Here is a 12,297-nt window from a genome sequence, read left to right as displayed (position 1 = left end):
CTCGTAGCTTCTAACTAGCTTTTCTACAAAATTCATATGGTGATTCATATTGTGATGTGGTTGCTTTATATATGAACAAAGTTAGTTATACAAGCAGTTTCAGTCATTTCCCTCAGGACGGAGCTTAAAAATATCTGTAAATTTGAGGTTTTTGTTAAAAATCCTGCAAAGGAGGCTATATTTGTAAGACTAATGAGAACTCTTTTCTCTGACAAATGAAGAGGTGATATCATCAAAGCTGCCTTCAGAGGCACCAGCATGTTGCATACTTGACCCTTCACCAGAGCAATTAGGATCTGTTGCAAGATGAAGCTTGTAAGTAATGTTTTTGTTTTGTTTACATCTGGAAAGGAGCTCAAGTGTCTGAAAGCTCTGTCTAAATAAATTATGCCTGTTTGAAAACTTTACTTTGTGTCCTTGGACCAGGATGATTACTCTTGCAAAAAAAAAGACTTGAAAATGTGACAGCAGCTCTTTTGGCATATTCCTGTGACAAACAGATTATTAACATATAGGTGGAATTTGCAGTCCTTCAAGAGAATACTTACATCTGAGTAAAACCTAGGCAATACTTCAACAGGTCTTTGACAAATGTTCAAGAAGTGTGGAGGCAACTATCTTAGATTGACTGTAACATACACGTGCATTTGTGCTTCTTTCTTTTACAACATTCTATAAAAACTGTAAAAGGTTTTTGAGTTTCACACCTGCAGAAGTAGTGGCATGTTTTTTCTGTGAATGATATGGATAAATAGAAAGCCCTTGTCTTTCATGCACATACACTTAAGTTAACATTAATATACAAGTTTCATTAGGGTCAAGATTAAGTGTTTAACTTGCATAAATGGTGAACACTTAATTTCAGACACTGATGTTTGCAGGAGGATAACATCTCTATAAATTAAGCTCTAGTTAACTTACTTAAATTTGTGCAGAGAACAAGGAACATCATGGAATGTTTAATTTTCAGGTCTTTGATTTTTTTACTAAGAATTCACATATTTGAAACATGTAAATGCAGACTTGTGAGTCAGGAAATCAAGATAAATATTTCAGGAGTTGACTTTTGGTGCCAAACAGCTTGCTCTTTCCTCTTGCCTATCTAGTCAAAGAAGTGCACACCAGCTGAAACAAAGTAACCCTACACTCCTAATAGAATACAAGTATTAATTATTCAAGATTATCACATATTCCAGGGTGAGAAGGCATTTGGTATGAATTACAATAATATTTATTAACTAGAGAGACATGACATTCCATGCACATGAAAAAAAAAAATTATCTATCACTCTGGTATTTTTTATGTACAGGTAAAAAAAAATCCAAAATCTCTCCAAACCAAAGTCCTTGTACAAGCAAACTCCTGTACAAGTGCAAACTTCCAGTGAAATCAAGAGCAGACAGTCATATCACTTCAAGCTTGTCATAGGAATGTGTTCATGTAAAGTACTTTGGAACTGGAATATTATTGTTAAATCTTTCAAGCTAAGCAAAATTGAATTGAGAGCTCAAGACTATCTGAAGGGTGACCACTTTGTACAGCAAAAAGGAGTGTAAATCATTGTCAGCCTTCTCTGAATCGATTCTGTAAGCGTACTTCAGCACAGTAGTGCTGAAGATGTCAGCCTTTCACTGAAACACGAAAGTGTAGTATGTCTGCTTACAGTGTATACTTTCTGAATTTCTGTCTGAATTTCTCCATGGCCCATCCTTCTGCTGTCTGTCTACTCAGTGGTGCTGATAGCATTGTTTGAAACTATGTCAACCCTTTTTCTATTGTACTGGACCAAGAACTTATACCGTGTAACAAGGTTGGTTGGTGACTCAGTGACTTAGTAACAGCCTTTGAAAGTCTTACTCTGTAGTGTAATTCTGCAGTCTCACCAGACAGTTGATGGTAGGTACATGGCAGAGAACTTGTCTTTCATTTTATACCACAGCAGACTATTTGCAAAACCATCTTGGTGTAAAAATAATTTTTTAAAAATGTGTAATATAAGCACAGCCCAAGCTTCTAATTAAATTAAACCTCTTTGCTCTGTAAGACATTGCAATCCTCAGTGGGTGATGAGATAATGAAAAACATTCAAGGCCAGGAACTGGCAGGGTCACTCAAGGACTGAGTTACAAAGTCTTTGATCCTGTTGTCTTGCTGTAGCAAGAATATGAATCATCTGCACCAAACTGCATGCAGAAGTGATGCTTATTCACTGCCAGGTTTATGGACATCCCCTCAAAGTCTGAGCATGTTCTGCAAGTAATAAGGGCTCGGTAGACCCAGCCCTGTCACATGGCTGTGAGAATATGCATCACAATATATATAAGGGGAGCAAAGACTTGTGTAGGTTCCTTAACTCTCATCTCTTCCTCCTACTCTGCTATCATAATTTTCCTTTCATATACTGAATTAAAAATGGGTCTATGCTGCCTTCAGTTTGTATTGTTTTAACACATAGAAAACTTTGAGTCATTGACAACTTAATTTCAACTTTTAATTTAACACCAGCTTTTCTGTTTCCATCTGAAGGCAAAACATCTCCACTGAATTTTCTAATGTACTTTTATTAACATGTAAAAGCACTGTCCGTTGCCTTGATGGCATAAAGCTTCACAGGCTTGGGCATCAATATTTTATTTACAGAAGAGCCCAAGTGTGAGAAGTCATGTTAGAAACCTAGCCTGTGGATAGATTTCCGTTCTTCTTAAAATGGTAACCATCCTCTTTGCTGATCACCAGGGATCACGATGAGGTAAATCTGGGGGATTAGAAATATTATCCAGCATGAAATAAAAATGGATTATAATATGTCTGTGGCTGATGGCATGCCATAGAGTCAGTCTAGACTGGAAAGCTTTCTGCAGGGTAGGCACCAACGTCACCTCTTCAGTATGGCTGCTGTCACTGGGACATGTCAAAATTTCTTCCCTTTGCAAGACAGCAAAATTGTGGAGGTCCAGAGAACAACTATTTTTAATAAGTCTGTTGATACAATTTCAGAGGAAATGTGTTGTTTTCAAGAGTGTTTTTCCAGAAGCTGTGTTGAGAAGCGACTGTCTATTGTTGGCTCTTGCAAGTTAGCAAGTGACAGGTTTTAGATTATGAAATCAATGTAGTCTAGCTTCCGGTGGACCAGTGTTTCAAGTTTCTTCACCATCCTTGGCAGATGGTGCAGGCCTGCTGCCTTCTCTGTGTGGGTTGCTCCTGGAGTGGAGGAGATCCTCTGCCTGACAGGGACAGTGGTCCCTGTGCTGGCTGTGACCAACACACAGGCTGACCCGTGAGCCTGTGTGGACAGGAGAGAGGTGAGGGCAGTGGAACTCGTGCTGCAGATCACCTTTCTCCAAGCATTATACTTTGTAAGGACTTAATATCTTTGGGCCCTCGCCTTTCTGTTTGCAGTCAACATTAACTCTTGGGTTCAAACATTATGAGAGAGAGAGAGAGAGAGACAGGTCGTAGTCTGACTGACACACATAGAGAGGGACAGGCAATGTGATCTCATTTATTTTCTTGAGAATAAATATAATCATACACAAAATCATAGATTGTATGTTGGAGGGTGGGATTTTCTAAAGCTGCTAGACCCAGAGTGGTAACTTTATTTATGCATGTTATCTTAACTCAGATAAAAGGAGAATTAGGAACCTAAGTAACAGTTAAAGTCTAATCTAAATTACTTTAATAGGATTTTCTGTATCAATTGATTAGCCTTAACTCCACTTGCTGTATTTAAAATGGTAGATGATAGGAGTTTTGGCACTGATTTTGAAGAGTCTACCATTTAATAAAACTTATATAAAAGAAATTAAAAGGCCCGAAAATCTTGAAAAGTGTACAGTCACAACATTAGGTGTCCTAATTCATATCCTGGTAAAAATGTCACTGGGGAAAAAAAGCTTTTGATTGCTGGCAAACAGTCAACACTGAAGCAATGTTGCTACAAGTTTTTGCAGTGATAAAAATAAATAAAATAAGTATCGGGTAAGAGATCCCTCATTTTCTACAGCCAGTTAAAACATACAGTATGTCAGAGAAATGTTGCAAAGGCACAATCAAGGCAAGCCTTCATTAGGTTTTCATTACTTTTACATGCAGGGTGTGCAGCAAAGAGCCATATGTCATGGTAGATAAGGTGCACTGACACGGTCAGGACCTGTCAGCAAATTCTGGCTGATAACTATTTGCAGCAAGGATTGCACATGAAAGTAGGCAGAGTGACGAGAATTAGAGATGTAATACCTGTCTGCTGGGCATTGTAACATTAAGACTGGTATGCCTCTGTATCAAAATTAATTTCTCCTAGTCAAATGGAGAGCAGATTTAATCATTGGGACCAATATTTCACTCTCAGGATTTTATTTCACAGGAGAGACAGAGAGAAAGAGAAAGACTAATTAGCTTTAAAATGCTATTTCTTTAAACTGTGAACAAGGACTTTTCTGTATGTTTTTCAAAAAAAAAGTTAATTATAGTGAATGCAAATAAATCTGTCCAGAGTACAAACATCCATTTCCTGCATTCCAAGATTTAAAAATTTGCTTTCATTTTGTATTGTAAACCCCAAAACCTATGAGAGCATTCTTTGTCAAAATATTTTTGTTTGAATTTAAAATGTCAGATGGATATTTAGATACTGTACTTGCACTGACTAGATCATCAGCATTGGACATTTCAGGACAAAAAATCAAACCAAACTGGCAGATCTCTCTACATGCAGATTGGTAATTCTCTGTGAAAGCTTTGAGTTTAAATGAGGAACATTTTCTTCAAAGAAATTACTCTAAGTAGCTTTATTGCAAAACCTAGATGAATTACTTGATTTTCAAAAGTGTTTTAATTTGCACATAGTATCAAAGGAGGATATAGGGCTTCTCAAAATTACATCTATCAAGAAGCTTATCTCTAGGAACTTATAAAGAAGTTGAGCAGTCTAATCAGTGCAAATAGTTTGACCCATGTAAATTTTAAGCATTAGAGTATTATTTGCCCATCTCCCTGACAGTAAAACCAAAGCTAATAAATAACCACATTGCATCATATTATCTTTCTACTTTCAGGGAAATCCTATTTACTTAGACCCTTGCCTGCCAACTGAAACAATATTTGAGTCCTTCAGTGAGATATAAACTTCAATCCATGTGGGCAATCACTGGGTATTAACTGAGTCAGAGTTAATAAATGAATTCGGTATTTTTATTTTTGATTTTTTTTCCACTTTCTTCAGTAAATTTAACTAGAAAAGAATGCTTTCTATATTGCTGATTGTTGCCCTGGTTTTTAAAAGTGTTTTATTTTATGGTTATTTTGAAAGTTTTATGGTTCTTTTAAAAGTTTTATATGCCTTCTAATATTTACATATTTCTACTAGAGTTCTCACACACTGTTCATGTAAATTATGATTGTTTTGCATTCTTTGTAGGAAGAGAGAATTCATGGACTGTTAGTTTGACCAATGTGGTTGAAGAGGTGGCAATTTCATCCTCCAATCCACTGTCACTTTTAGAATTCTATATATTGTGAGGTCAGAAAAAAAACTGGCTCTTTTTCTCTTTTGAACGTACCAAGCTTCTGTGTACTCATTTCGTGTCCGATAGTGACAGCTGATAATATTCCTATTCATAATCTCAATGCAGCACCATTGAAGGAAGCATGCATGAGCCATTTCTACCTTCAGTCAGTGTGAGCCATCTTCTGTCTTTCTATCTTCTGTCAATGTTCTCCTTTCTTTCAGTGCATGAAGGTAGCCAGATGACAGACCTGTCCCTAGGCAATGAAATAAGTCTTCCCTGTGATGTCTTGTCAGCTGCCCAGGCAAAGGAGCCTGGTATCGTATCAGTGAAATTCAGTAAAAGGCATGAGCACGGAAGGACTTAAAAGGTCCTTCCTTTTAAGATGTGGTTAACCTAAAAAGATACTTGTGATTCCAAAAAAAGCATGCAAAAAGATGAATAATATGCATTGACAGTACTACTACTATGGTTGATGTTGCTCTGTTCTCATAGGTTCTGTGCAGATGCAGAATGAGTTTGTCTCTGGCCTCGGGTAGTCTATATCTACATAAGAAAGACACAAAAAGACAGAATTAGAGGACAAGAAAACAGTGGAACTATACTGGTCAAAAGAAGTCCAAATTGTTGAATGTCTGCTAGAGAAGCCTAGAAATGGCCTAGACAAGAGCTTTGAGGAGAGACTGCAAGCAGCAGACTCCTTTTGAAGAGCTTTTCCCAATGGTGAGGCAGCAGCTGTCCTGCCCCAATTTCTAACTCGCTGGTAAAGAAAAGCTGGTGCCAGAGGTTAAATGGACACAGTAAACAGTACTTTGACTTGAGGATAAGCATCTTAGGTTAGATGTCACAGATAAATTGGAGTATACAGAAAAACACAGAGAGCTAACTCTTTCAGATGTGCACAGTATACCAGCCACATGGGTGGGTGTGAGCAGGGCAAGACTGAATTTGACAAAACCAGAATAAGGTCTCAATAAATGAGACAACCACAATGTGAATGAGAAAATGATAAATTCAATTTACGAGTAGAAAAAGAGAATAAGAAAATTCAATCCTGGACACATTTTTATTTTTTTTAATTCACAGAGCGAGTTATTAAAAAAAAAAAAAAGAAAAAGAAAAGGTATGATCTAGCAATGAAGACATGGAAAAGCTTGATGTTCAGGTATAGCCAAAATGACAGGCAGAAAAATGACATCTGCCACAGCAGCAAGGGTTATGCTGTGAGGATGAGGCTGTTGGCTAATCATCCATCAGAGGAAGCCTGGAAGCCATACAAATATATTAGTTGCCAGATAAATGTTTTGGAAGTGAGAAGTGGATGTGATAACCCTAAAAAAGCATGAACAATTGCACAGAAATAAATGGTATTTGATATATATCTGATGGCAATACAAGCACAAAACAGATCACATACTGTAATCTATCTCAGAACTGTTATTAGTCATCTCTGTCCTGTAGCAAAGCAGTAAGGTATCTCATCTTTGATTTCTAACAGTTATTTCCATCTCATATTAAACTATTTTTAGACTGAATGGGTAAAAAGTTTTGCTTCCAAACAAAAGTAATATGGTCTTAATGCATATATCTAGTATGGCCTGTTACTCACCTCCTTTTATCTGGAGAAACAGCCATTCACTCCAGCTTTTTATTTGCTTGTTTGTTTTTCTTAAATATTCAATGTTTAATTCATCACAAACACCTTGATTATTCATCCTCTTTAATCATCTTCATTCTTTGAGAGAGCCTGGTGAAAAAGTACAAAAACTATGCTTTCTTTACCTGCTATTTCTCTGGCTTTTAAAAAGCTAAGAAACTTATTTTCTCCCGTTTGCAAAGGCTGTGTAGCCTGGTTTTTGATCAAGGCATATTTCTGCAGTCCTGTCTTCAGACTGACTTCTTTGTAAACTTAGCATTTTCTGTCTTACAGATCACCCCAGAAAATGTTTCTGAGACACCAACACCACACAGTTATGTAGATTTATACTGAAAATGTAAATCATCAGAGCATGCTCCTCCTTCATCTTAATTTGAAGATGGTCCATCCTGAGACTGGCACAGGGAGTAACTCCCTCCCTACTTCAAAGACTTGCAGAGCCAAGGGCTTCCTTCTTGGCTCTCTGCTGAGATGACAAACTACTGTTCTGGCCCTGACTATGCAGCAGACTCATGTTGCCATGAACAAAGATTTTATCAGCCCCCTCAGAAGAAAATGAAACAGAAGTGATAAAGTAAGAATTAAGTTGTTAAAATTCACCACAAACTTAGTGAATAAATAAGCTAAATAAAGAATAAAATCTACAACCTGATCTACCCAAATGTAGGTAAGGACTACATTTAAGGACTTCTGGTTTAAAAGAAAGACTTTAATTTTTGGAAATTTGGCAAATTGAGAAAAGGAGGCACTCAAGTACAAAATTAAAACTGGTATTAAACTTTAGCATCAACAACAACCTGAAAAAAGAAAATGGTGTCTTTATAAAACTTGTATAGCCATTTCAGATCTACAATAACAAAGAAAAGGAGGAGGAAGCTTTTGAACAATCAACTTTATATTAATTAAGGGCTGCACTAACATTTTCTAGTTTACATATTTCAGATTATGGATATCATCCTTATTCCAAGATGCAATGCAGATAATTAAGCCTATTTTTTCATGTCCTGTAAATTATCTGTCCACAAAATTCTGGGTTTATAATTAATTTCTTCTCTTTAGCTTTCCACTGACCCAGATCCTTAATCCTTTTCTATAAGATCAATATCCTTAGGCTGTTTCTTCATAGACTACAATTTAAACATGAAAAATACTTTACATGATGCGGACATGTAAAGGTGAAAGCTTAGCTTCCCATGTATAGCATCCTAGTTTGTACACCTTACTCTGCTTCCCACCCTTGTAGTGAAAAGGGCCTTTGCCTTTGGCCATGAGCAAATCAGACTGCTACACCTAAATGATAGATGAAATCTCACTGCAGTGCACTTAGCAGTAATCAGGTCTGAATTCTCTGGGTTTGCATGTGCACCCTTTGGAGATCTTAATAACAAACTTTCTAGAATCTCTTCAAATTGGCAATTCACACATGCTTTCCCTTCACACAGTAATTTTAAACAATTTTTCTATGAATAACAGAAGCCTGACTAACTCTAATTTTATTCTGTGTCTCTTAAACTATTCCAACTGTGGTTAATTTGATTTTCCTAATCATCAATAGCTCCTGGTGCAGAACCTCCAATTCCTCAGTCTCATCCTGAATTTCCCACTTGGCTCTCCCCACTTCAGTTCTTCAGCTCCCTTACCCCAGACCTGAAGCCCTCCTAGACCTGCCTCATCAATCAGATACCTCTCATGATCTCTCCTTCCTCAGCTTACTCCTTGAGCAAGATTTGAACAGGTGGTGTGAGTGTGTCCTCAGCCGCCTGCCTGAGGTGCACAGGCAAGGAAAAAGGATAGGCACAAGTTCAGTGTTTCCTCCCTCTCCTCCATCTACCCTCCCCTTACAATGTGAATTAAAGGAATTTGTTCTCTTGGTCTGAAAGAAACAGAGAAATGCCTTTTGAAAGGCACTTCCCTCAAAACCACATGCTGAGGGGGGCCTGGATTACCAGAATTTCACCTTCAAAGCAGAAGAGGAAACTGGAGTGGCCTGAAGGCTACAGGTGTCACAGCTCCTCCTGGAAGCTGCAGGGACTTCAGCAGTTTGACAGGGAAGCAGTGTTAGGAACAAATAATTTTGCCAGAAGCTTTTATTATCAGACTGCAAGGTAAGAGAATTATTGGGCAACTGACTGGTGCACAGCTGACCAAGAAGTCTGGGGAAGCTGTACTTTTTTTACAGCTCCAAAGAAAGAAGCTGATTTACATTAGGATAAGTGATTGCACAGCACATGGTTAAAGAATAACTTGAGAAAACAAGTCTTGATCTCCACAAGGAAAATGGAATTGTGTCCATAATTCATACCTACATAACTGGCTATAGGGGCCTTCCTGCTCCTTCCCCTGGCTGTGTGCTGTCACATCATAACAGTCTTCCTGTGCTCCTTGCTGGAAGTTAAACTTCTCTGATTGATAAAGCACTCAGGCAATGCCAAGAATTGTCTTTATTTAATGTATTTAAAGAACTACTTATCCAAATCACTTTGAGTCTGGACATAAACTTTTTATTCAAATGCCAAAAATACTAATGGAAAACAATCTATTCTGAGGGTACCAAAGGTGAAGAACCACTGAAATTTATCATGGAGAGCAGTACATCTCCATAATGGTGAACATCTAGTTTTACTTCTGATACAGAAAACTCAACTCTGGAAAAGGAGGAGCCCAAGAATTTGGACAGCAATTGTATTCTTGTTGCCAAGAATATTCCTGTGGTAGTGTTGACTAAGGAATTGTAATTTAATATTTCTTAGTCACAATGATTTCCAGTTGCCCCTGTATTTCAAGCACCACCTAGTGGATTTATTTAAAAGGTACCAAAACAAAAGCAAGGAGCAAAATATTTTTTCTTTCAACGTATGAATGGCAGCTGTCAGCCTCCCCGCTTTAAAACTTTTTTGTTGTTTGATTGCTTGTTCATAGCAAGTCACAACAGCTTTGAAAAACACTAAGTTGATACAGGTGAACAAGTATGCACAAAATTTACTCTTACTGAGCCTCAGTGTAGGATATTCTCTTCCCAATTCATTATATCCAGAACATTAAGATGGATATGTCCTTTAATTTTCAGAATTTCCTGACTAAAGAAAAATAAACTTCTTCTTCCTCTAAACAGAAACAAGTGAGAGAGACTGAGTAGTCATTATTTTAATACTGGAAAATAACTAACCAAAGAAAGAAGGTACTTCTAATCTTGTTCACCAGGCAGTCAAATGTGGCCATATAATTATATAAGCATGTAATTTTAAAAATGTAGTATATTAAGCTTAGAGACACTTGATAGGTGTCCTATCTGAGCAATTCCCTACAACAAATATAACATTAATCAATACACTGTTTGTTAAAATTTTTGTTCTTCTTGCTGATTTAATTTAATTATAGAGGGATGGTTACTTATTTAAAATCCTGTATTTGCTCTGAGCAGCACATCTTAAGGTATATAATTAATGTGTTACATATTACCTATGAAGAGTATTTTTTGGCAAGACCTCAGAATTATTATTGCAAGAAACTGAGATTTGATTGAAAATAATAAATACTGAGTGATGGGCAATCAGCCTAGAGTAACTAAGTTTACCTTAACACAAGACTGGGACCAAACCTTGAGTGCCTTATCTAATTAGGGGGCTTAATTCCAGACCTTGCAGTAAACATCAGATAATAGAAATGGCCATGACTAGGCAACTAAAATAGAAAGAATACTGTGAAGTGTCACAATAAGAGAAAGCCTGTCATGCCAGAATCAGCATGAGTGTTTATAAGATGCAGGTACTGATCCGAAAGATCAAAACAGCTGAAAAGAGAAATCAGTGAAGTAACTGAAAGAAAAAAACACTCCTTAGAAAAAAATAATCCTGAGATCTCTTCCCTGTAAACACTTTTGAATGGACTAGAATTAATGGTGTTGATCTAGCACCTGATCAGATGTTTGGTTACATAAGTTAATGAAAAGCTTTAAACATATGGACAGCCTCTATGTCTGGAATGAAATATGGCAAGGATTGTATATCCCTCTTTGATGAGGCAGTTAAAATAAAAATGGTTCACAATAGCCAATGGCTTATGGGTTCCATCATCTAATTAGCTATTTCATCTGTATTTTATATTTATTCATTCAATTAATCTATATTTAGAAAAAAAAAGGTCTTAGTTATAACTTTTGTATATTGAAAGTATTTTTATGCATTTTACACTGAACTCAGAGTCTCGATTCAAGTTGATATTTTACAGGAAAGCACCACAAGAAATAAATCCATTCTTGTAACACAGAGCTACAGAGATAAAGAACAGACACTTGTCAATAATGAGGAAATGTAGTTACTATTGGTTGACTGAATTCATATGATGAATGTACTATCTACCAAACAACACCATTTTATCTTTATTTTGAAATGACATAAATTGATTTGGTTTGTATATGGTACATTACAAGATATCTCTGCTTTAAAGCAGAATTTAACTTGCACTTTTTCTACATATACTAATGGGGGAATCCCACTTTGGTGCCTATTTGTTCATGGCATTGTTTTGTAAATATCCAGATATTTAAATAGAAATAAAACATATTAATTTTGTGCCTAAATAATGTACTATAAATACCGTAATCCTGGGGATGCTGAGTGGCTGTGCTGACAAAGTAGGTGGAGGGCTTACATATTTCAAAGAAAACAAAACTTCCTTTCCCAGATTTGTATTATTTTAGAGTGGTGCAAATAGAAAATATCAATTGTTCTGATTCATACATCTCCTTCTAAGAACATTAATAGAGAACTCATCTTGCATAGACATCCCTTTATAGACAGCAGGCTCTAGACACAGGGTTTGGAGAGAGGGTTTGCTTTAATTCTCTCCAGATCTGTCAAAGCAAGAGAGTTTGGAGCTAGTGCTGGAGATAACTTTCAGTCCCTCTTCTGCTTAGCAGCTGACATCTACAGCACTGTGCTGTACGACTCTTAACTCTGACCGCTCTGCAAACTACACAGCAAAAGGCATCTAGGAAAAAAATGCAAGCATTACTGAGAGAAAGATTTTAGTAAGTTCTGTAAGGTTATAAAATTGATGAAAATTTACCAAGTTTAGCAATCAGATTAATGAAATGGGATGTGTTATGGCTGCTGGGAGTAGAGCCAAACCAC

Source organism: Lonchura striata, chromosome 1, assembly GCF_046129695.1.
Source record: "Lonchura striata isolate bLonStr1 chromosome 1, bLonStr1.mat, whole genome shotgun sequence".
In the NCBI taxonomy this organism is placed as follows: Eukaryota; Metazoa; Chordata; class Aves; order Passeriformes; family Estrildidae; genus Lonchura; species Lonchura striata.
This window is presented reverse-complemented; position numbering follows the sequence as displayed.